We start from the raw sequence: 26,483 nt of genomic DNA, 5'->3' as shown, positions 1-26,483 counted from the left end.
AGAGCTACTAGTAGAATTCGCCGAACGCAATAATTTACGGATTTTGAATACTTTCTACCTAAAACGAGGAAACCGCAAGTGGAAATGAAGGAGCCCCAATGGCGAAAATAAGAATGAAATAGACTTTATAATGAGTGCACACGCGGGCATCGTGCAGGATGTGGAAGTGGTTGGCAAGGTACGATGCAGTGACCATAGAATGGTCCGGTCTTGAATTCGCCTAGACTTGAGGAAGGAACGGCAGAAAATGATACGCAAGAAGCCAATCAATGAGCTAGCACTGAGAGGGAAAGTACAGAAATTCAGAGTCTCGCTTCAGAACAGGTACTCGGCTCTTAGTGAGGAAACCAACCTTAGCGTAGATACAATGAATGATAATATGACGAGTATCATTACGGAGTGTGCAGTGGAAGTTGGAGGCAGGGTAGTTAGACAGGACACTGGCAAGCTTTCTCAGGAAAGAAGAATCTCATTAAGAAGCATCAAATCATGAAAGTCTCAAGTACAACAGACAAAATAGAACTGGCAGAGCTTTCGAAGTTGATTAATAGGCGTAAGATATTTGATGTAAGAAGGTATAAAATGGAGAGAATTGAACATGCTCTAAACAACAGAGGAAGCGTCAAAACAGTGAAGAGGAAACTTGGGATCGGCAAAAATCGGATGTATGCACTAAGGGACAAGGAAGGCAAAATAACTCCCAATATGGATAGGATAGTTAGAATAACGGAGGTGTTCTACAGAGATCTGTGCAGTAGCCGGGACAACCACGACTTTAAGACTATAAGAACTAGCAGTAACCCAGATGACACCCCACCAGTAATGATAGAAGTCAGAAAAGCTTTGGAGAGCATGCAAAAAGGCAAAGCTGCTGGTGAGGATGAGGTAACATCAGATCTGCTGAAATATGGAGGAGAGATTGTGTTAGAAAAACTAGCCACCCTGTTCACGAGGTGTCTCCTGACGTTCCCGGAAGAGTGCCAGAGTCCTGGAAGAACGCTAACATCATCTTAATACATAAGAAGGGCGATGACAAGGGCTTGAAGAATTACAGGTCGATCAGCTTGCTCTCTGTAGTATACAAGCTATTTACAAAGGTAATTGCTAACAGAGTAAAAAACATTAGAATTCAATCAACCAAAGGAACGAGCAGGATTTCGAACAGGCTATTCAACAATCGACCACATTCATACTATCAATCAGGTAACAGAGAAATGCTAAGAATATAACCAACCACTATACATAGCATTCATAGATTACGAGAAGGCGTTTGATTCAGTAGAAATATCAGCCGTCATGCAGACACTGCGGAATCAGGGTGTCGATGAAGCATATATTAACATCCTGAAAGAAATCTACAGGTGATCAGCTGCTACCATAGTGCTTCATAAAGAAAGCAACAGAATACCAATCAAGGAGGGTGTAAGGCAGGGGGACACAATTTCTCCAATGCTATTTACCGCGTGCTTACAGGAAGTTTTCAGAGGCCTAGAATGGGAACAGTTAGGGATAAGAGGTAATGGAGAATACCTTAGTAACCTGCGCTTCGCCGATGACATTGAATTGCTCAGTAACTCAGGGGACGAATTGCAACTCATGATTACGGAGTTAGACAAGGAGAGCAGAAAGGTGGGTCTTAAAATTAATCTGCAGAAAACGAAACTAATGTACAACAACCTCGGAGAAGAGCAGAGCTTCGAGATAGGTAATAGTGCACTTCAAGTTGTAAAAGACTATGTCTACTTAGGGCAAGTAATAACCGCACAGCCTAACCATGAGACTGAAGTAACTAGAAGAATAAGCATTGGGTGGAGCACATTTGGCAAGCACTCTCAAATTATGACAGGTAGATGGCCACTATCCCTCAAGAGGAAGGTATATAACAGCTGTATCTTGCCGGTACTTAGCTACGGAGCAGAAACCTGGAGACTTACAAAGAGGGTTCAGCTTAAATTGAGGATGACGCAGCGAGCACTGGAAAGGAAGTTGGTAGGTGTAACCTTAAGAGACAAGAAGAGAGCAGAGTGGATTATAGAACAAACGGGGGTTAAGGATATTATAGCTGAAATCAAGAAGAAGAAATGGACATGGGCCGGGCATGTAGTGCGTAGACAGGATAACCGCTGGTCATTAAGGGTAACTAACTGGATTCCCAGAGAAGGCAAGCGGGTTAGGGGGAGACAGAAGGTTAGGTGGGCAGATGAGATTAAGAAGTTTGCGGGTATAAATTGGCAGCAGCAAGCACAGGACCGGGTTAACTGGCGGAATATGGGAGAGGCCTTTGTCCTGCAGTGGACGTAGTCAGGCTGATGATGATAATATATATATATATATATAGATATATATATATATGCATAAGTAGAGAGGCAGCCTCTTCGACACTCTCACTTTCATGTGATCTTTCATACACATTGCTCTTTTTCAATCTCGCGAAAAAACGACAGTGATTTTTAAGCAGCATGCACTGGGACAATGCATTTACGTTTGTCATGCATGTAATAGGATTTCATGCAGCCAATTTTATGCTTAAAGCTACCTCACAACTTTCTGCATGAATACAATTAAGTTTATGACGGCCTTCCAAAAATAAATATTTTATCATTCAATCAAAATTTTTAACGACTAAAGACAGCTCACAAAAAATTCAGTTTTAAATGTGCAGCAATCTTGGAGAGACCAAATGTATATTGTGCATTTTTATCTATTTAGCTTCCCACTGAGCTCGAGTACACTACTTTATTCGTCACCACTTCGTAAGCATGCTACCGTCGCTTAGAGTTGCCACAAGCAAGGCCTCTAAGATTTACTCTGCAACATCTACCGTGCCGTCCACTTCCTCTGAGTTCCTCGGTACAAACAGGAAAACTACCATATCTCTGGCTCGGTTACATCTGAAACATTCGACTGCCTAAATAGAGGCACCCCCCCCCCAGGGAGCCATGCTAGCCCCTGCGATATTTAATACCGTCTAGGAAAAGCTAGCATGCGAGCCGGAAAATACAAAAGGTATTCGACCAGCTCTTTTTACAGAAGACATCACCTTATTGACAAAAGCTGGGTCTTATGTGGACAAAGAAAACGCCCTCTAGTGGGCCATAAATAAAATACAAGCTTTTGTCCCTGCTACAGGGATACAATTCTCGCCGGAAAAGACTAATTGTTAGAATTAGGGCAACGTGCGCAAGAAGAAAAGACTTAATACCGATAGAAGTACTGCTGGATGGGAATATATCCGGAAGGCAAAATCCATACGCGTTCTAGAAATGTGGATACAAAAAAATTCAGGAACGACACGCACACACTGAAAAGGCTGCAGGGAACCACAGAGAATGGGTCCTGTATGATCAGGCGGGTAGCAAATAGCATAACAACACTATAAAAGAAAGAAACAACTGCACTTGTTCGTGCATTTGATATCAGCAAAGTTACGTACGCGCGGCCGTACCAGACCATTACAAACCAGGCTACAAACCGAATCAACACTATCATAAGGAAAGCCTTCAAAGCAGCATTGGGGATTCCGGAAAATGTCAAAACAGAAAAGGTAGAAAAGTTGGGCATATACGATACCTTTGAGGAGTATGCAAATGCGGTGCTCTTCTTTCAAAGGAAAGACCGAATTCAAGTGCTCACGGGAGAAAAATACTTGAGAAGATAGGATTCACATTGCGCCCGCCATTTGGTGACAAGGAAATTGTCCTAATAGATGCAGAAAAATGCTCACACCTAACTGTGGCGCCTATCCCCAAGATATGCATCTGACGTATCATGCAGGAAGGAGAAAGGAAAGAGCAGACTTTTTACGCAAATTGTTTGAACATAGCCTTGAAGCTGTCTTCACAGACGTCAGCAAAACGAGTGGAGGGACACATGTAGTGGCAATAGTAGCACCAAATCACACCACAACGGCGTCGGTAAAAACACGTTTCATGGGATCGGCAGAGGCAGCGGCAATAGCCATAGCAATATCTAACGCAGAAAGCAGGGGATAATCAGTGGTCCTCTCCGATTTATGGGTGGCAGGCTGAATCTTTCTCCCAGGTACACTACCCATACTCTGTTCCAGAAGTTCTTTGCGGCATTGTGGAAGCTACAGATCTTCTCAACTAATCAGGAGGGCGAGCACATCTAAGTGTATCCTTCCGCACCCTTTCGTCTGCTAGTGGTGAACGCTGCGGTGAAAGTGGCAAGAGCATCGGGACACTGTGCGACTGCGCAGTGATATGAGCTGTAATTGGGAAGGCGATTAAATATTCTCATCGGCCGCGTAAAAGCGCGCCTCTTCGGGATATTTGCACATAGACATTTGAGGTATAGGGTTCAGTAGCTCATGTTTCGGTGGAAAATGCCACACTAGCCAAATTAAAAATGTAAGAACCACGCTTCATCGGATTTCGTATAGGCATGCGAAGTGCCGCTCGCGTTCAATACGAAAGGATGTCTCTGTTCCCAGAGCTTTACTTGTCTCTGTCTGCACGGTGTAACAGTAAGCAAGCCGTACTTGTGCACACATCGCGTCCTAATCAGCAGCGGATTTCTCACTAGGCGTGCAGGATTCGCTCCGCGGAACTCAAGCTGAACGCTTTTGCGTCAACCGCGATCTCTTACGTGTGAAGATCTCACCGGTCGGCTCGTCGCCGGCGAACACTTGGTGCCGTGAATCGTCTCGATTGACTGCACCCCGTAGCCGTCGCCCATTGGCGTGTCTGTCATCTCCGGCGCTGTGTAGCTCTCGTCAGACCAGTGCACCATGTCCTCGATCTCCTCTGACCATTTCCATCTTTCTTATGTCTTCTCTATTTTGCGGCTTCTCTCCTTATTATCATCCTCTATTTACTACCTATATCTTTCACTCCCCTTCTCCCACCCGATCGCCCTGCCGACCTGTTGAGGTGCCCTCGTGAGGAGAGACAGTTACGGGTTGGCACTTTTCTCTTCATTTCCTTTTGACAACCACTTAGAGAGAAGGGTGCAGAATTGTGCACTCTAAAGCTGCATATGTAAGCAGACCTCATGTGTTCGATCCGCTACAAATACCGAAAGCGTAGCGTGTGTGGCACCGGTGCCTGTAACATTAACACGGGGCGCGGTGCATTTGCGATTGTGATTGATCCTGATTAATCAGGCTAGATGGCTATACAATGAAAGTGACCTGCTCGTTACGCAGTGCAACACTGATTGTATCGATCGGTTCGCAGTTAGTGCTGCACTTGTCACTTAAAATACTTGTTTGAAAATAGATGTGAGTGTTACATTATATGCGTTAAGTGTGTATTGTGTTACCAAATAGTGCAGATTGATGTGATGCAGCGAGACAGCTGGCTTCTTTTGAATATCATGAGCCGTCACTCGCATGTGGGCAGTGCCTTGCAGCTTATGTGGCGAGGTTAGAAGTTTTTTCTGACCGCTGGGGTGCTGGCCTAGCAGCAGCAACGCTGTCGCCAGCGCCGGCCGGTGTTTCCCCGGAGATGGCGTCTAAGAATGTAACTGGTTACGATCCTGCTTCGATGCAACTTCTCAGCATGGATACTGCACAACTCGAGGACTTTTCGCCATCCCAAAAAGAACTTCATGGTGATATGGTCCTAATATGGCAACGCAAGCAGAAAACGCTGGCACCCAAGGACACCGGAGCCGCCGTCCAGCAACAAGCGGCGTCTCGCTCCGCACCTGCTACACACGGGTACAGACACTATGTTTGAGTTTCACCCACATATGTCTACTCAGGATGTCCTTCTTCAGTTGTCCTGTGACATAATAGAACCCACCATCGTGAGACACCACGGCAAAGCCATTCTTGCTTTTGATCTTATAGGTGCCTTTGATAGCCCCGCCGCGGTGGTCTAGTGGCTAAGGTACTCGGCTGCTGACCCGCAGGGCGCGGGTTTGAATCCCGGCTGCGGCGGCTGCATTTCCGATGGAGGCGGAAATGTTGTAGGCCCGTGTGCTCAGATTTGAGTGCACGTTAAAGAACCCCAGGTGGTCTAAATTTCCGGAGCCCTCCACTACGGCGTCTCTCATAATCATATAGTGGTTTTGGGACGTTAAACCCCACATATCACTCAATAGGTGCCTTTGATAACGTTCGTCATGGTAGTATTTTGGAAAAACTGAGCTCTTCATATTGCAGTGACAAGGCATTTGCCTACGTAAGAGACTTCCTCTCGAAGCGTCAGGCCTTCCTTAAAATTGAGGATTATGAAAACGGCCCATACACTATGAGCACAAGGGGTTCTCCTCAAGGAGCGATCTTTTCACCGCTCCTCTTCAACATCGCTATGATGCAGCTTCCACATCAATTTGCCCGGGTGGGAGGAATTCATCACGCACTCGACGCAGATGTTATAACAATTTGGACTACCGAAGGTAGCCTTGGAGAAATGGAGCACCACCTCCAGTCAATAGCTATGCTTTCGGCTGTGGTCTCCTATGTGCCCCTGCAAAATCAGAACTTCTGCACGTCAGAGCCAACCCTAAAGACGACACGAACCTACATATTTTTTTGATGGGAGCTCCTGTCCGAGTAGTCGAGGAGATCCTGATCCTGGGCCTGTTCATTCATAACAGACTCTACCATTACCGAGCTGAAATGCATAGGCAAACAGGTCGGGCGTATGGTCCACCACGTTTCCAACAAACGCGGAACGTTGAGGGGCCGGGATACCCTTCGACTAGTCCATGCCTTCGTACTCAGCCGGGTTCTCTACTCCGCACCCAATCTTTGCTATACGAAGCAACACGACGTGCGCATCGACGCCATCATTAGGAAGGCTACATAGTGAGCTTTAAACGTGCCGGTAGCCACCTTCAATGCCAAGTTGTCGGCTCTGGGGGTGCTAACCTCTTATCAGGAATTGAAGGAGGTGCACCTCGTTAACCAAATACCCAACTTTCACAGACGGTATCTGGGCGCCGCTTGTTAGGCCGCCTCCACATAAAACATGACTGCATTCTAGGGGACACATGCAGACTTCCTGAGCTAAGGCGCCACAAGCTCTAGGTTTCTCCTCTTCCTCGAAGCATGCACTCGCAGACACGCGAAGGCAGACGAGGGGCGCTCACTGTGGCCCTCGAACACCAATACTGATCTAAGCCAGGTGTATTCTACGTTGATGTGGCAGGGCCGTCGCCCGCTGGATTCTACACGGCCACCATAGTTCACTAAAACAAACGCGTTAACGAGATCTCCTATCGGGCTTCAAACTACACACGTGCTGAGGAGGTAGCAATGGCACTTGCCACCTCGCACATGGACTCTAGAATAATCAGTACAGGTTTACGCCAATCTTGTGAAAATTACCTGGCGGGAGAGTATCACCTTTAGTCTACGAGGTTTTAAAGTGAGCCGTCAGGGATGTAGATTCTTCACCAAAACACACCGTTTGGACTCCGTGTCACCAGTGTCTTAGAGCTAACGAGGCCGCGGATGCAGCCGCACGCGAGCTTAATCACCGGTAACCTCATCCACGCTTTTCCGGCTCAAAGACTAGCCAACCGCTTCTACGATTTAGAGAAAATCTGGTGCACTGTTATCATACCATGCGTTTGGTACATGATGGCCTAAGCTGCCTATGTACCACAAAAACCAAACCAAACCAAACCAATCTGGTGCACTATTGCGAATAACATCGACTTTTTCCGGTGCCTATTAAGGGCCTGAGTAAGGCTTATGAACGAACCCTAAGGCGCCAGCAGACCAACACCTTGTTGTGTCCTGCAGTGGTAAAACATTTTGACCCGAATGTCGATGGGCGTTGCGCTCACTGTGGAGAAGCCTCCGATAACTCTCACATGGTGTGGGCATGCGAAATGAATCCTTCTTTTCCCCCAACCCTTCCCAAATAGAGAGGCATGGGAGGCAGCCCTACTCAATCGCTCAAGGCTGGAGGCTCAGAGAGCTCTAGTCCAACGGGCGCGGATAGCGGCCTTCTCCAGCGAGTTCCCAGAATAATTACTCCCCCTGTGCAAAACCCCTTATGGACGTGAAAACTTTCTATAAATAAACGTTTTTCACGCACACACGTCAGCAAGGGGCACGGTGCATTTGCAATTGTGATTGATGCTGAGTAATCAGGCTAGACGGCTATACAACGAAAGTCATATCATCAGCGAAGCGAACTCTGGGTTTTTTGAAGCATCATTTGCGTCATGCCCCACCTGACATCAAACTTCTCGCCTATAAATCTTTAATCCGAACTAAACTAGAATATGCAGCTCTCATATGGAGCCCGCACCAGATATACTTGATAAATGAATTAGAGTCTGTGCAAAAATGCGCCACTAGGTTCATACATTCTTCATATTCATATAACATAAGCATATCATCCCTTAAACGTGAAACTGGTCTTTCGAATCTTTCAGTGCGCCGCCGCATTACCAGCCTTTGTTTGCTACACAAGTTCTTTCACAGCCCTCTTAATCAAGCACCCTACATCGTCCCACCGACGCGCATATCTCACCGCACTGCCCACGCGTTTGAAATTGCCCGTCCACATGCTCGCACTACTACTTTTTCTGCCTCTTTTTCTCCCGTGTAGCAGTGGACTGGAATGGCCTTCCCTGTGACGTTCCAGCCATCACGTGTCCATCAACATTTAAAGAGAAGGTCACCACACACATTTCCATTTGAAAACCTGTGTACATTTACCTGTAACCCACCCCTTATGTAATACCCCCTACATGGGGGTCTTTAAAGTATTAAAGTGATGTGATGTGATGTGATGTGATGTGACCTGCTGAAGACGCGGTGCAACACGGATTGTGTCGTGCTGTGTGCAGTTAAGACTGCACTTGTCACTTCAAATAGTTGTTTGAAAAAAAATGTTCTGAGTGTTGTAATATACACGTAAAGTGAGCACTGTGATACCAAATAGTGCAGATTCATGTGATGCAACGAGACAGCTGGCTTCATTTAAATATTGTGAGCAGTCACTTGCATGTGGGCAGTGCCATAAAGCGTAAGTGGTGAGGTTTGGTAGAGAAGTGCTCGTTAAATCAATAAGGTTGGCGAGTTGCTCTGCACGACCTGTAGGAAAAATTATTTCTAATGCAGCAATTCTTTAAGAAAATGATGTCCATCTGCCGCCTTAGACCCACATTTTCACCCATAGTGGACTGCTTGCGATACCTGTACTACAACAGCTTTTTGGGTGGTGTTCTTTATTCTGGTGAGCTTCGTGAGTCCACTGTCGTAGAAACTTTAGCTCTAGGAATTTGAGGAGATCTTTGGTGCTTGTATACAGGCAGAACGACTGATACGAAGACAGCAGACACATAGATGCGAATAAGCCCCAGTTGATAACTGTTTTTGTTAAGAACTACAATCAACACATTAGAAATTGCATCACGCAATATGAAAGACCATTTAAAAATGAGATTTGTCTGTATTAAGGCCCATTTGCTGCCTGTCACACCAATCGATTATTTTTATTAGAGTCCTAATAAGTAAAATCTAGTCTTCACTGCTGTGAATTGATATATTATACAATCATCTGCGAAGAGTTTAACTGTACATTTAATGCGCGTTATGTAATTGGTAAAAGTGAAAAATAACAGCGGGCCCATTACAGAGTCCTGTGGGATGCCTGAAGTCACTGGCACAGGAGAACATGAGATGTTGTTGATAATGACAAATTGCGATTGAACAGATAAAAAGCTCTTTATCCATGCAGTGATGAGACCGTCACAAATCATAGCAGTAATTTTGGCAATTAGTTGGGTATGGCACACACAGTTCAATGCTTTACTGAAGTCTAATATAAGTGCATCTGTTTGATTAGGGTCGTTATTCCCAAATGCGAGATCACGAGCCACTTCTGTAAGCTGAGTGACTGGCGATAAGCCTCTTCTATACTTAGTCAGTTATCGACCAGAACGCTTTCTTCGAAATATTTGGTTAAGTTCTTGAGCACAATCTGCTCCAGCATTTTACATGATGTGCTGGTAAGGGAAATGGGTCTGTGCTTACAATTTTCGCGATCTTCTAATATGGAGGTAGGTCGGACGTCGAAGGTGACTTATTTTCTTCAAGTCACCTTCTGCAAGTGAAAACTCACTTGCAGAAAATAAATGACGTTCACGTCAGACCCACCTGCAAATTGCAAAATCCCAAAACTGTACCAATCCAAAATTATTTGTAAGTTTACTGTGAAGTCACTCATGCCCTACTTTTTCATAAAATAATCACAAGTGAGATAAAGTGTGTGTGCGATTTGTGACTGGTTTTATTTACTGTGGGCCGAGGATTCTATTTTTTACGTCGATTCCAGATTGTAACACATGAAGTAACTCGCCAAATATGGTAATGCCTTAGAAGAACTAAATAATTGACGCCTCAGTGTTTCTTCTTTTTTTCCCGGAAACGTTTCGAGTAAACATGCACAAAGAAGTAGTGTTTGCATATGTGGACTGGGCAATTAGCCGGAATGTGCTACATCACCCGACTATCAGGTAAAACAAGAATGTTCTTCAACTTGTCAACATTCAAACGTTCAGAGGAATGCTTAATTTTCAGAACACCGGCTGTCAGACTAAGCACAATTCAAGGTTTACTGATTGAATGCGAGCCATTTGCTGTACATCCTAGTGTGAAACATTCTGAAAAAATAGGACAGCAAAGCAAAAGACCGATGCAGCTCCAACTAACAAGTTAGTGTTCATTATCACTTAACCAGCAATAAACAGCAAATCACTAACATGCAACATCACTGAATCGAATGAGATGTGAAAAGTTTGAATTTTGCATCTTTATTGCCCCCCGTGTGTACCAGTTTGCACATGTCTGCACATTCAGTACATTCAGTACATTCAGTACATGTCTGCACATTCAGGCTTTTTCGTTTTTTTTTTGTGCCGGCAGTGCCGACAGTGCTGACATTGTAAGATAATTAGTTGAGTTATTCTTCCAGCTCAGAAAAAGATGAGCACTCAGAGGCCATCCCACATAATCTCAACTAAGCATTACTCCCGTCACACTATCTGCATCGTCTACAATGGTTTCATCTTTAAAAGTCACTATCAAACCACAAAAAATGAGCTCTTAAATTCACACTTCTTTCCTCCTTCATAGCGAGGGTCTCGTTCTGGCAGATTTGGTGCCTTCAGGTAGCAAGCAAGAGATAATTCGATTGCTGCGAGCTTGTAACAAAATCACGTGTTGCGTGACACCAAACTGGCAGAAAAAATTGTTCCAAACTCGTACTCGTGGCAAAATACGGCGCTGATCGGCGCTCCCGCGTTTAATGCACATATATACCCGCTAAAAAGTGGAAGGGGAGATGTTCCCACCATAGCTCAGTGGTAGAGCATCGGATGCATTATTCGAGGATAGCAGGTTCGGTCCCTGCCGGTGGCAAGTTAAGTTTTCGTCCTCTGTTCTTTTTCAACAAGTTAATTCGAGCGTGAAAGCTTGACATGATCACTCACACACGCACTCACCCATGCATCAAACACACACAGCGCCCACTTCGCACTGATTTATTCATAGCTCGAATGCTTCGATATATACAGGACACATTGGGCGCACACACACCGTAGAAGGCCAACAGCATACATTATCAAATGTACAGTTAATCAATGTCGTAACCTCAGAGCGATAAACTCAAGTTCGCTTGGTAACAACGAAATTGAAGGGGCGCTTACACAGTGATCTTTAATTTTTATATAAAAAAGGCCTCTAACACTTCACGTGCAGTTTTACTTCCACTTCTGCCTAGAATCTTCGTCTCAGAAAAACGGGCGTCACAACCACACGAGATGACATGCGCAACCAGGTGCGCATACTTGTCATCTCTTTTTGTAAATTTTTGGGCGTGTTCCCTTAATCGGCCAATAATACACCGTTCGGTTTCGCCAATGTTCACTTTTCCGCAGGATAAGGGTATGGAGTACGCAACCCCTATGGAACACTTAACAAAGGCCCTCTCATGTTTCTTCTGGCAGCCGCGCTTCTTCCTATTGCACACACGTTGGCACAGTCTTCCGATTTTTTCTGGTGCGTAAAACACCATCGGTACGCCGTGCCTGGCCGCGACTTTCTTGAGGTTCTGCGAGACCTTATGGACATATGGCACCTTGGGGCCTAATCCTTGAGGGCTGGGTAGCAGTTATCGCTTCCCGTGTTCCATGTTTAAACTTCTGCAGAAATGATTCAGCAACACCTGTAATGACCGATCGAGGAAACCCAGCCGCCTCTAGTCGGCTCACCTGATTGAGTAAACTAAGTTTCAGGCTGTGTGGGCACGACCTCTATAGCGCTGATTCCAAGCAAAGAGATGCAACGTCCCTCTTCACAATCTTTGAGTGGGCAGAATCGTACGACAACAGCTGCTTCTCAACATGAGGATGTTAAGACCAGCAAAGATGCTCATCGTTCCACGTGAGGCTTAAGTTTAAAAACTCCAGACAAGCTTCTTGAAGCAATTCAACAGCAAATACGAAATGCTCTACCAACTAGTCCAACAACAATGTTCTTTCTTCACATTTAACATTGCAATTACTTCAATTTACAACCCCTATGCCTTCTTTGGCATCACTACCTAATAGTGCTAATTATATTGTGCCTAACGCAGCTTGTTCAACACATATGGCTTCGCCATTTCGTATGTGTGAATGTAAGGCACACCAGGATATCCAAGAGCTTTTATATCTTTTTATACAACTTCTGCTATCAACTTGGGTCACTTAACATCAGCTTGTGGACATAATAATATGAGCTGATGTGATGCCAACATGTTGTTATCACAATTGCTTATGCATACTTTAAAGCCCCTGCTACAATACAGCATGAAGATGGCATACATTAGAAAAAATAAAGTTTAGACCAAATGAAGTAAAACAATAACATTAAGAGGAATGCACATGGTGGAACACGGCAACCTTAACATTGTCAGGACATGTAGTCACAAGCAATGAACATAATGCAACGGAAAGTATGGATCACTAAAAACAGACCTTAAATCCTTTTAAATATTGCCTGGGTTGAAAAGTGGTCTGAATACTCAGTCGTGATCCAAAAGCAACTCGACTGAACTTGCACACTTGTACAGTAATGTCGTTTCATAAGTGTGGTAAAAATACAAGTAATGAGGCTGCAATCTTGTTTTCTTGTAGGTTCTGCACAAGAGACAACCTTCATATGATGGCACAACTTGTTCATTCTGGTAATTGTGCTTATCAAGCGTGCAGCCTTTGAAAAATGTTGCTTGGATGACCACATACATGAAGGAAGGCCACTGATTAAAAAATAGAAACAAGAGGCTGTTCGAGGACTGAAACTTGCAGCACTCCGCAGTACAGTTCAGGGACGGTGCCCAGTGAATTGAACGATGACGAAGCACAAGATTCAAGACGCAATGCCCCGTCGCGTTGGTCCAGTGGCTAAGGTACTCGGCTGCTGACTCCTAGGTCACGGGATCAAAATCCGGCAGCGGCGGCTGCATTCCCGATGGAGGCAGATAGGTGGTAGGCCCGTGTGCTCTGATTTGGGTGCATGTTAAAGAAACCCAGGTAGTCGAAATCTTCGGAGCCATGCAATACGGCGTCTCTCATAATCATAAGGTGGTTTTGGGACGTTAAACTCCACATATCAATCAATCAATCAAGCAACGAGTGAATGGACTCATGAGCTGTTAACTGAATAATGTTGGATAGCGAGGCACGTGATCGAAGGGAACTTTAAGCTTCATGAAGTCAAGAAGGGCTCCGTTATACTACTTATGCAGTTTTCTTAGGTGGAAGAGTAGGACAAGTAAGCGTTCATGACAATAGTTCGGTGCTCAGTAGTACACGTGATCCATCTTAACATCCCAAAGTTCCATTGTGATAAGCGCTACTGTTCGTAGATAGACGTGCAGCAGAAATGCTTTGGGAGTTAGACACGCCAGGAGCACGAATACTTTTGAAACGCATTCCTTTTCATTGATCAGGTGATGCAGAAGCTCTCTTACAACCCTGTCACAATGCACTCCTCCACATCTAAAACCTGGAGTTACTTGGTGTGAAAAGGTCATCTTCTCATTCAAGCACTGTGACATCATTGTTAAGGAATTACCTCGGCATGTTGCAGTTCACTACCATCGTACATAGATCCCATATGTCGAGAACATTACCAGGAAAGACATCGCTGCTCATTGTTTGTCTCCTGATAGCCTAAGTAAACTTCTTTCAGTCGAACTGAAAATTCTTTAGAAGAGTGATTGCAAGAACAACAGCAGGCAAAACAGTGGTCAGCTTGCTTCAAACCAGCCATCCGGAAGTTATTACAATGATAAGAAAGATAAATCATACCTTTTGCATCTCTCCTAAACTGTGCTCTTGCTTTTCAGCACTGGAGAATGCATGTTTTCCGCACATAAAGACAGCATTTGATGAAAGCATAATCTGAGGATGCGTTCCTCAAACCGAAGAAGAAAGTGCGACCCAGTGATAAACTGCTTCTGACGTAAGATACACAAATTGAAGGGCAACCATTTGACACACTTAAAACACAAGGGCGACAAGAGATGACCTACAAGTAAATAGCACAACACTAACTGCACTTCGATGCTTCAACTTTGAAGTTCCCACTAGGGAATTGATGGATTTAAAACGCTCAGCACTGGTTGCTGTTGCTGTAGCCGCCATGGGGCACAGCAATCGTACGACACACGAAGAACACATGGGTGACACGAGATGGCTTTCAGGTAAATAGCACAACACTGTCTGTACTTCCATGCTTCAGCTTTAAAGTTGTCATTGCGGCATCGATGGCGCTAAAACACACACCATTGGGAGCTGTAGCTGTAGCCGGCGAAGGGCACGGTAGTCGTGAATGGGAGCACACAAAGTCCTCAAAATATTGTCGCAAAGGCAACAGTGGCATGGTGTTGCTGAGAAAACGGTTCATATGAGCATAGATAAGCCATATATTTAAAGTGCGGTGCGACACACGAAAAATGCAGTGGTGACTAGAATGCGCTTCGAAGTAGGGAGCACCACATTGCCAGACACTTGGGCGAGTAAGTTTTCAAGAGTTTCTGTTTTGGCATGCAATATCAGCAAAACATCGTGATGAATTTTGGGCGCTTGTGTGCAAGGCTCCTCAGTGACAGTTGCCAAAGCTGTTGCAAGTGACATGTATAACAAGCAAGTGACCGCGATATTACAATATTTGTGGAACTGTCCTCAGGGACTAGTCAACGGAGAGGCTGATCATAATCTTCATCCATGCTGCTTTCATCGCTGCTCGTCGTGTAAGCATCCAAGGTCACTACGACTCGTTAGTTGTCATCAATGATATCATAAATGATGTGATCAATCTTCATCATGTAATCCTCCAGTTCTATTACGTGGCTCTCGTAATATTTCATTTTTGTGCAGTGACTTGCTCTATGCCTTTCCAAGCTAGAGCCTCAAGACCTTTCATCTTGAAGTGTGTGTTGACTTTTGCAACATAACCTTTAATATCACTCCACATGAGCTCAATTGGGCTGAGCTCACAGTGGTATGGCGGCAAGAGTATGACAGTGTGACCAGCATCAGCAGCAATGCAATGAGATACATTACCCTTCGTATTTACGGTTCAAACAAACTTTATTAGTTCGGCCTTCACCATGTCACTGCTGCATTGATGGATTGATATGTGGGGTTTAACGTCTCAAAACCACCATATGATTAGACAGATGCCGTATTGGAGGGCTCTGGAGATTTCGACCACCTGAGGTTCTTTAACGTGCACCCAAATCGGAGCACACAGGCCTACAGCATTTCCGCCTGCATATGTCACTGCTACAGCTCACACCCTTCAGAGAGAGCCATGACTGAATGTCTTTTTTTTTAACGTACCCATACCGGGTACCTTTTCAAGCTTCACGGAATAGTAAGGTGCTTTATCAAGCACAATGGTACTTTGCGGCGGCCAATTCAGCAGCAGTTTTTCTTTAAACCACTTCCCGTAGTGGGCGCCGTATATTTCATCATGATAGTCGCCTGTTCTCTTTCTAGCTCAAAATACTTCACCGCAGCTTTGATGAAACCGTTCTCGTTGCCACAGTAAGTAATAATGAGGTGACCTACCTTACCACTAGGGTTCGGTGGGCCTGTTGTCAGGTTGCCTTTCTCGGCGTTCTCAGTGGACTTAATCGTCTCGTTGTCCAACCCACGGCTCACAGTGTGCCCTGCGTTCACCCAAGTTTCATCAGTGTAGAAGAGGGGTCACCCAGGCGTCGAACCTCCTTAATTTGGCGTAAGTACTTGCGTCGCCACTGGTTGATGTGAGTGGCCTCGATCAGGAGGGAATTTCGGTAACACTTCTTAAAGCGGAAGCCTACCTTTAGCAGCATCCTGTAAATTGCTGTGGCGGACACGGACGGCAGCGAGTCAGCTTCTTTCAAGTTAGCGGCGAGCTTGCGCACCGTCCGAATTTCCCACTGTTTATAGAAACCGTGCATGACTCTGCCCAACACACCAAGGTTGAATTCGTTCAGCAGCTGCTCTCCATCATGGCTTCTGCCACCGCAAGACAGCGTCTCGGGTGAAAGTACTTCACCGTGCTTATCGTGCTCTGCAACCCACTTGTACAGCGCACGCTCACTGACGTTGGTGTAGGCAGCCGCTCTCTTAATGAGGGCTCATCTTTACGCACTGTCCCGAACACATTTAGGTCCAAACGCTTCGCTCCCTTGTCGTAAATGCTGATCCAGGAACAATATCCCACAGGTGAACCAGGCGCCGCCATTTTGACAGGAGTGACTAAATCTGCCACCGTGGACTAATCAAATCCCAAGACTGGGTCCTCCATGACACTGTGGGCGCTCGGGCTCTGCGGACTACTCATCAGTGTTTATAGTGCGTCCTACCATTCCTTCGTAATTTTTAAGTAAAAACATAACACATACGAGCCACAACAGCGTTGTTTCGTCATTTGCATGGTATAGCACGTACAAGCGAGAACTTTTTCTTCAGTATCATGGAGCTGCAAAAACTGTTTTATACAAAAAATGCGACAAATTCTTCACACAACTCACAGCTACAACACGCAGAGGAGTCATCAAGTAAAAATCCTTCGACGAGACCGCTTGCAAAACTCATGAAAACAAACAACGGGGTATGTATATGGGGCACTACATCTCGCTTCGCAACAACCTGCACTCGAGGGTTGTGTAGCCTTGGCTCGGCTGCACGAAACTTCTGGAAGGGAGTATAAAGTAGTGTGCAACAATTGAAATAAGCCTTTAACAGAAGATGGTCTCATTATATGATGTCCTTCTCATGATGGTCTGGAGGGAAACGTCATGGCAGGCCGTATTGTTCGAGGCTTCCACGACCAAGCGACAACAGGCACTGACGTTGAACCCCTTTCTAGTCCACGTGATATTTTTCTCCAACAAAGGGAGCAACGACGAGAGTATGGCTTTCCGCATAAAGAATTGGATAGCAAACAAAACAGGGATCGGAGACTTATACAAACCAATGGCTTTACAAATTTGTACCATCCAAGTAGAGTATATTCCAATCAATTTAGAAAAACATGTCCATGGTGTTCAGACAGGCCAACACTCAGCCACATAACACTGGAGTGCACCAAAAAGCCCACACACATCCACCATTCACACTGTGCTAACCATCAACATATGCTACACAGGCAGTGGGAGGTATGGCTTGCAGACGAAGCCAAGCAGAGCCAAATAGTTTTGCTTGACCAGGCCCAGCGAGCCGCTCGTGTCAGAGAAGCGCGCGATTTAGGGCCCGACCATAACTGCCTGTATTCACCTTCTTTTTTTCCTGAATAAAGTTTTCGCACAAATGTTTGTAGGCAATTTCATTGAAGAATAAAGCATTCTTCAATCTTCGATCTTCATTCATTATTCTTCCTCCTCCTCCTACTCCTCCGTTATCTTGCGCCAAGGCACCCCTCGTATTGTCCTGAGTGACCATGGCAAGACAATTCTTACTCATGTGCTCGCTGAAGTCCTACAGGCCTCTGACACCATACATAAGACCACCTCGCCATATCATCCGAAAACAAATGGTCTCACTGGGCGTTTTCATAGAACTTTGTCAGACTTGATCTCTATGTATGTCCAGCCTGATCAGAACTGGAACATAATACTACCTTTTACGCATATGCCTATAACACTGCTATTCAACGCACTACAAGTTGCAGCCCGTTTTTCTTTGTGTATGGCCCTGCACAATGATTTGTTCTAGACACCAGCTTCTTGTCCACGCCCTCTGTTCCATCCGCGTCCTTTCCGGAAGAGTTCGTTGCCCGTGTCAACTATTGCCGCACAATCACCCGCGCCAACACCTCTACCATTCAGGCCCAGTGAAACGATCGTTGTGATGCGACACATCGAGTTCTGTCATTATACCCAGGCGATGAAGTGCTCCTCTCGACACCTGTTCGCACACTTGGCCTCTGTGAAAAATTCCTTCACAGATACCTGGGTCTTTACACTTTGCTTGAACAAACATCGGCCGTGAACTATCGCGTTGGTACAGTTACTTCGGCTTCAAATCGTTGTCGTCGAGGGACCGAGAACGTCCATGTGTCTCGCATGGAGCCTTATATCCGGTGCTCGTTCCCTAACTAAATGGAGGTCTTGCTGACCGCTTTCGCGTAGGCGGGAAAGAGTGTGAGCGCTGACTGTGTAGTTTATCATCTTTACCTGCCCATACAAATCATCAACATCATCATCACTGTACTCTCGCCGCGTGTTCAGTTGCTGGCTCTCTAGCGCCTGTGCTGGAAAATAGAACAGTCGCTTCTTCGTACCTGATGTGTCTTGCAAGAAAAAAATTATATATATATATATATATATATATATATATATATATATATATATATATATATATATATATATATATATATATATATATATATATATATAAGGGAAAGAAGTGTATACCTAAGGGCTCGTTTTTCCGTGTTTTAACACAATATTAATGAGATATAACAGACAGTAATGCCAAGGAATGTACAGGGGAAGTTATTAAAACCAATGGAATGTAAATAAGAAGAAAGAAAAGTGGATGAAAAAATGTTTTCATCCACTTTTCTTTCTTCCTATTTACATTCCATTGGTTTTAATAACTTCCCCTGTACATTCCTTGGCATTACTGTCTGTTATATCTCATATATATATATATATATATATATATATATATATATATATATATATATATATATATATATATATATATATTTGTATATATATATATATATATATATATATATATATATATATATATTTATATATCCTGTCAATGCATTCATGGCGCGCGTAGTGTGCGTGCACATATCTTCTTCGAATATCAACTACTGCCAACACGAACAACGAACAAGCGAGTGTTCGGAGGCACACGACCTTAATAAATAGAAACCTAATAACATGGATTGACGAACGTGAAGAAAGGAGCACTCCAAATAATATTGAAAGTACGGTATGCTTTTAAAAATACACTCGCCCAGGCGTTTGTTTTGTAATCAAGTGAGAAGCAGTCGTACTAGGACAACACAACTCTGAAATCAGACCCTGAAATATTTTTATGATTATGAACTAATGCTGATCCACATTATATTTTCAGACACACTGCATTTCAAAAAATTCAGACTAGGACAGGATACGGCATACAACTGCTCCAATGGCAGATACCAACTCTTCTAAATATGTACCCTTCCCTACTTGATGTTAGGCACAGCTGCTCTTCTTCTAGCCTTCCGGAAAAAAGTTAAACAGCTTGTACTCGAGCAATAATGTCATGTTCTTCTGTCTGCTCTTTTATAGCTCTCATATTGTGTGCGAGTAAGTTTTTGTGTTTTTTGTAAAAACGCTTTTGTGTTGAATTCTCTGTAACTAAATGTTTTTTTCTGGTGTGAAAGCAAGAGTTATTTTGGTACACATATTTATCCTTAAAAAGTTTGACTACAGGTTCCAGAAATGAATACAAACTGTGTATGGTTTGCCCGATATTGTTGTATAGCTGAACATAGAATTGTATAAGGTTTTGAATTACAGTTTTTAAGCTATTTGCATTTCGTTTTAGCATGGCACCTATAGACATTCTGGTTCGCCTCCCCTCTGTGCGACGAGTGCGAATATTTTCGACTTGGGACTGTTTGTGTCGAAAAGCAATAATGTAAATGATCCAGAGACGATGGAGAAGCTGCTGCTCAATCCGTGGACCCCTCCGGCTAACTATGATTAACTGCTGCTTGTGTGATTGTGCCGCCTGAGGCTAGGGGCCTAGTCAGGTGACTTTATAAGTTGCTTTTGCCATAGCCCCAGGGCAACCTCTTTTTTTTGCCAAACAAAATCAACAATTCCATTAAATTCAATTCAATGAAGTACAAGTTATCGACAGCATGAGTCACAGCATAGTTAAGTCAACAGCTGTGAAGGCCTTGCCTGTAACAGTGAAGCAACGCAGCGGGAAAGTGCTAGCAGCTTTAAGAGAGGCCCATTACACACGAGCACTTGCCTTATTCTTCGCTTTCTCGCTAGAGAGGTTCTTCAACATGATTTAATCTCATGAGGTTCGCCGAATATACTCAATGTTTGCGCACGCAGCACCATTAATGAGATTGAGCTCCTCCGTGGTCAGAGCCCTATCGCCTTCGACAAACCAACGTGGTTCACCGCCACTATCAAGAACCTTCTGCATGGCTCCAAGCGAAAGTGCCGTGTTGACCCCGTTAGGCACAGCCCTCCTTGTTAGTTTTTTGAACTAGAGTTGCCAGCGCATAGAGCATTTTCCGGGGCTGTGAATATGGGAGTCCCTGGCGAATGCACTCCAGCCCATTTGTGATCTTCAGTGAATTCCGTTTGACAGCAAGAGCTGCTTATTGCTGGGAGAAACAAAATACCACTCGTACTTCGGTGTCTTCATTCATCATGCTATCAGTTACGTCGTTGTCAGCGTCGTACCGAAGCACGCGCGCCATTGGCTGCGTTGTAAGAGGCGTCGCTCATCCCGTCGCACGCATGGCGCCATGCACACGCGCATCAGCTTTTTGGTGAAACCAGATTGATTGATTGTTATATAGAATTTAACGTCCCGAAACCACCATACGATTATGAGAGAGGCCGTAAAGAAGGGCTCTGGCAATTTCGACCACCTGGGGTTCTTTAACGTGAACCTAAATCTGAGCACATGAGCCTACAGCATTTCCTTCTCCATCGGAAACGCAGCGGCCGCAGCCAAGATTTGGTCCTGCGACGTGTGGGTCAGCATCTTTTCCTGAAACCTTCCACGTGGGTATGCCACAGAGAACTCTAGAGGAGCGCCGACATTTCAAACGTAAGAGAGCTTGCACTCGCCGGTCCTATGCTGCAGTCCAGACACAAAAACCGAGGCCGAGTACCGGCAGCAACTGCGTACCAATGATCTGGCAGCCTTCCACACTAATCAGCGTACGAGAATTCATTCGCCAGGGGCGCAAGGTTCGTGCAAACTATGCCGCTGAGTTAGCTCGTAATGTCAAACGCTTGAGACAACGTCGCGCCGAACAAGCCGCGTTGCGGGAGCCAGCGTTACTAATTGGCGGGAGCAGCAATGTCAACGTGATGATTGCGGGAGAGCGGTCATCGGGACACACGCCCACTTTCGGCAGGAGTTTTTCCGCCAGCGCTTGAAACGCATTTACCCAAGCAGTACATTCCTCTATAACCGTGACCATGCGAGTCACAATCTGCGGCTTCAGAAATAAACGCTGTGGTAAACCCTTAGGTCGCCAAAATGAATATAGCTCATTCAGGCTCACCCAGAAATATAATATTACGTCACGCTCAATCGGACTAAGACTAACCGCAATTTTTCTCACCCGGACTCACTCGGACTCAGACACACCGATATTTTTCTCAGACGGACTCACGCGTACTCACACTCAAAAATGTTTTTTTTTCTCACTTGGACTTACTTGGACTCCGACTTAATAAATATTTTTCGTTCGATCTCACTTGGAATCAGACTCACTAATTTTTTTCTCTCCGGACTCACTCGGACTAATACTGAGCAAAATTTTTTTTAGTCGGATTCACTCAGACACATGGTTTGCCGGACTCACTCAGACACGTGAGACACAAGGCTTGATCTGAGCCTGATTGAGTCGACTCATGAGTGAGTTCGCCGACCTAACCCAAGCCAAACATGTGTCTAACCTTATTAAAAAGCACGAACAAGTAACGAAGAATTGTGACAGGCTTCAGTGCAGCATCGGTTTGAACCCACTTCTAAACACCGAGCCCGCACGTTACCTTTCACTGGTTAGTTAATAATTTGCACGAAGTGCTTGGGCGGTGACTTGTGATTAAGCTCTACTGGTAGTAGTTGTCCTAAGTATTCTTGTGTTCATTGCAACATATTGTTTTAGATCTTACTCTTTCTGGTTCTACTCACGTTCCTAAAATTACGTGACATGACGTACCAGTTAATCACTGTATTCAGACCGCGTATCATCGCAAAACCGCTTGACACGTGATAGGTTGCCGCCATAAACCACGTAATATCTGGACACGTCACAAGCGTTAATAGGAGGAACTGACCGAAACCTGAGAGCGTTAATAAACCCTAACCATATTTAGCAGCAGTAGCCAAAACTTATCCTTTCCACCAAAAGGTTGGCAGCTCTGGCAAAAACTTGAACAAACCTCAGTCAAACACTATAGCTCCGCAGATGGGTCCACTCTCGCGCCGATTTGCGGAAGCTGTGCTTGTTTTCTCTGTTTTAAATAGTGCCGTTTAAGTTTACTTACCCTCACGAAACCTGATCTCTGTTACTAGGATCCCCTAGCAAAGCAAGTACTTATATTCGAAAGAAGTTTGCCTCAGTCATATTCGTTTCAAAATGCCTAATTACTTGTGTTAGACTGTGTGCTCGTCCTTGTTGCCTTGTCTCTTTTCATCTCCATTTTTCTCCCTGGAGAATATTATGCACCAAGAAGTCAAGCAACCCTTTTAGTAGCTTTATATTCAAATGTACGCTATTTCATCAAGGTGCTTTGAGCGGCAGCTTGTATTGACATTAATGTTTTCCAATGTGGAAGGTATGCGTGTAAAAAGATTTTTCTCACCGTCGGTCTATTTCATTGTATGCTAATGCCAGCAGATCAGCAACGCCTCCGCTACCTTGGATGACAAGGACAGGTAGCTGCTTCTTGACGTGCTCCAGCACCATCTTATTGCAGCCAGTGCCTCCCTGGCACACGATAGCAATCAGCGGTATTTCAGCAGAGTAGAGCGCTGATATTTCGATGTCACCATGAGGACTGAGGGCTGGCAGAAAAGAGATATATCGATTAATAACGGAGCATTGACGTACATGTTGGTAGCCTTCTATTTTGAAAAATGTCTTATGCACGGTCTTTTATTATACGAAAGTAGCTATATTCTACAAATACAAAACTTGCATCCTTGGGTGCTGCCACGTCTGTTTATAGCAGACGTGGCAGACCCTTGAAGAGTCACTGGAAAAATTTCTGAGTATTGTGTCTGTTTTCTGCGCCCTGCTACCGATGCGATAGGTTTACTCGCATCGCGTTATCTCTCGTCGCTATTGGGCGCGAGGACACACCGTGGCACCACCATGCGGAGGCGTACCTGTGATGTACGTGGTTGGATTGCTCCGCCGCCTTCTCGCATGCAGCCCACAGCCGCTTTCGCGTCTCCTTTTTTATCATTATTCTCTTGTACTTCGCTCAACAAAATATGTAAAATACTCCTGCAGCTTCTTCCCTGACTCTACTAGGTGCTAAACTGCTGCCCAGGAAAAGTATTACGCTTCTCATCATGACTGATTGCCACCGCCGTCCGCTATGGCCGCCTGAATGATAACCACGCGGGCCGAGCGCGCCACCTCTGTAAAAGGTGGCAACTCGTTCCGTGTCCAATTAAAGTATCAAATGGGCATTAACAGTAAAGAAACTTATCTTTGCTACAAGAAATGAGCGCAATCGCGCTATTTCATTCATGGTACGTTTGCGTCTAAAGAGGGGCCGTGGTTGACATGAAAAGCACGCGCAAAATACAATTTTTTAGCACACATAAGCCGAGAAAGCACAGCGCAAGCGGATTCCGTGCTTTGTGTGAAGCAACTTAGCATTCTTACATCCGCATGCAGCCGCGACCTTTATGTTATCTTTGCGGGCAAATGTGACAATCATGCATTGCGCGTACCTCATTCGGCGTTGTGCTATTTTTTGGTTGCACGATTCTAATATTTATTGCGCGAAATTTCTATTGGTGGTCACACGTTGCACATTTGACTGCCATCGAGCCACACATGGGTAAAAATTATGAATGATTAGTCCAGGTCGAGCGCTTTTTAAAGGGGCAAATCATGATCATAAATTTGATCAGCCAGCCGTATCATTTTGTGCCCTTGAATGTACATGCTGTGGGATCTTGCGTACCGTGATATAAGCGGCAATTTCATGTTGCAGTAAAATTGCCAATTTCAAGTTTTTTTTGACAGCTTCATTTATAAGCTGTGTTATAATTCACGGCAGCTCTTAGAGTTGAATCAGTTCTCAAAACTGACCACCTTTTCGCCTGTAGATCAAAACATCATTGGGATGAACAGACAGTGGCTATGGGCCCATTTACAGACATAATCTATAAGCAACAATTTAAGCCTATGAGCTGAAGTTGTGGACGGCAGGGGCAGTGGAAGAGTTTTTTTTTTTCGGACGTAGAACCCCTTTGAGAATAGAGTTGGGCAAAGGCGGGCATAGGTGGCACACAATTGTTTTGGGCGCATATACCATGTGAGTTTTCTTTTTTTTTTTTGGGGGGGGGGGGGGCACGGGTTAGGTGTGCCAGCTTCTGGGTACGCCACTGGCGGATAGAAACCTGTATGCTAGAGTACACACACGGGGACGGACAACTGGGGAAGAGGATGGTGGCGCACACTGTGGTAAAGGCGATAGAAGTATGCTTTAACAAAGGCTCAAACGGCACATGTATGACGTAATAAAGAAAGTATAGTCGAATACGCTGGCCGAACGCGCAGAAGCAAGTGGCCATGAAATAGACCGAAATAGGGTGAAAATAGCAAAAATAAAGGGAAAAGAATTCGACTTCCGAGCTATCTTGACTCTCTGACAATTGAGACACCAGTGCCTACTTTTAAATAGAATAATGGCATATTTCCTAACAATTACACTCCTACGTTCAATTTTAAAGTATACATAATCGGACTGTTTCTACAGTCTGATTTTGTTGTGAACGAGGCTCCCGTGGGGAAGCTGAAAAGACCTGCTTTTATGTGAACATTCATGATCTAAGCTCATTTTAACCCTATAGGCACGAAATAACCACAAAAAAGTAAAAAAAGAGGTGACAGTGGCAGAGCCAGCTGCCGTGGCAGTGGCATCAGATTCGCAGCGAACTGTGGCACGCCGCCGGTAAGATTTACTGCGACTTTTCGCATAGTGCACTCTGCAGAAGTCTGTGCCCCTTAAGTCAGAGCTACACAATGCTGTTGAAAAATTAAAACACCGCGAAGTGGCGAATGACGACAACGCATCCAACCACCAGCATTCCTTAGCCAGAGCGAGGCGAGATCACGTGATTCAACTCTGCACGTCACAGCGATGGCAGCGCTCGCGCCTCCAGTGGTGGGCCTCGCGCCAATATCCCATCGAAGCGCTTTGGGCAGTGCACTGAACTTTCGGTGCGCGCTGGTTGAACGTGCAGTGTGGCTGCCGCCAGCCGTGCTTTCAGAATTAGCACAGTTTTAGGGGTATTTTATCATTCTCTAACGTTCCACACAGATGCGAGGAAGTTTACATTAGGAACAACTGAACGTGACTTGGTAATCTCGTATATTTTCGCATTCCATGCGGGAAAAAATGTCGAAGAAAGGCGTTCTACGCGACTGCAAACAGTTGATTGCACACAAATCTCCTTCTCTAAGAACACTCGATTCTGCAGTAACCTAGCGATGTTTCCTAGGAATTCTTTCATGTGACAGGATATTTGGTCTTATCCGTTCGCTCTGCTCAGTGATTAAATCAACACACAACATACTCTTCCATTCGCATAGCTTTTTTATCTGTATATTTTGAACAAACTTCGCATGCATTCGACAAAAGTGGACTGGCTTGAAAAAAATAAGTTTCGCCGCAAGGGCGAAGAAGTTAATACAATAGCTACAACTTGGAATGTAAAGTTAAGAACGGCAACCAGATCGAAACGTGTAGCGCACTGCTCACGCGCAAATATTGCACGAAAACAACATACATAGGACGAGAGCCAACAAAACGTTTGCCGCTCGACGCTTAACGCACTGTTTAAACAAAAACGGCGCACGAAGCATAATCACAAGTGCACATGATTGCAAACAAGTGTTGCAGTAGTAGTACTTCGCTGTGTATGGAAAGCGCGCTTTTTTTCGCAAACGCGTCCTGTGCAGCGAGCGAAGTGACCTTTGTGGGCTCAGCAACTAACGCAATCGTTCCAGTTAAAGCCGATGGCACGCGATTCTCCCCACCGAATGAAAACTG

The 26,483-nt window shown here is 44.9% G+C and overlaps 1 pseudogene; it reads right to left on the bottom strand.

Moving 5' to 3' along the window:
• Positions 1–26,483, bottom strand: part of LOC142788947 (transient receptor potential cation channel subfamily M member-like 2) — a 1,303,464-nt pseudogene that overhangs the window by 1,055,110 nt on the left and 221,871 nt on the right.

The sequence above is a fragment of the Rhipicephalus microplus genome, chromosome 2 (assembly GCF_043290135.1).
Source record: "Rhipicephalus microplus isolate Deutch F79 chromosome 2, USDA_Rmic, whole genome shotgun sequence".
Classification (NCBI taxonomy): Eukaryota; Metazoa; Arthropoda; class Arachnida; order Ixodida; family Ixodidae; genus Rhipicephalus; species Rhipicephalus microplus.
This window is presented reverse-complemented; position numbering and strand designations above follow the sequence as displayed.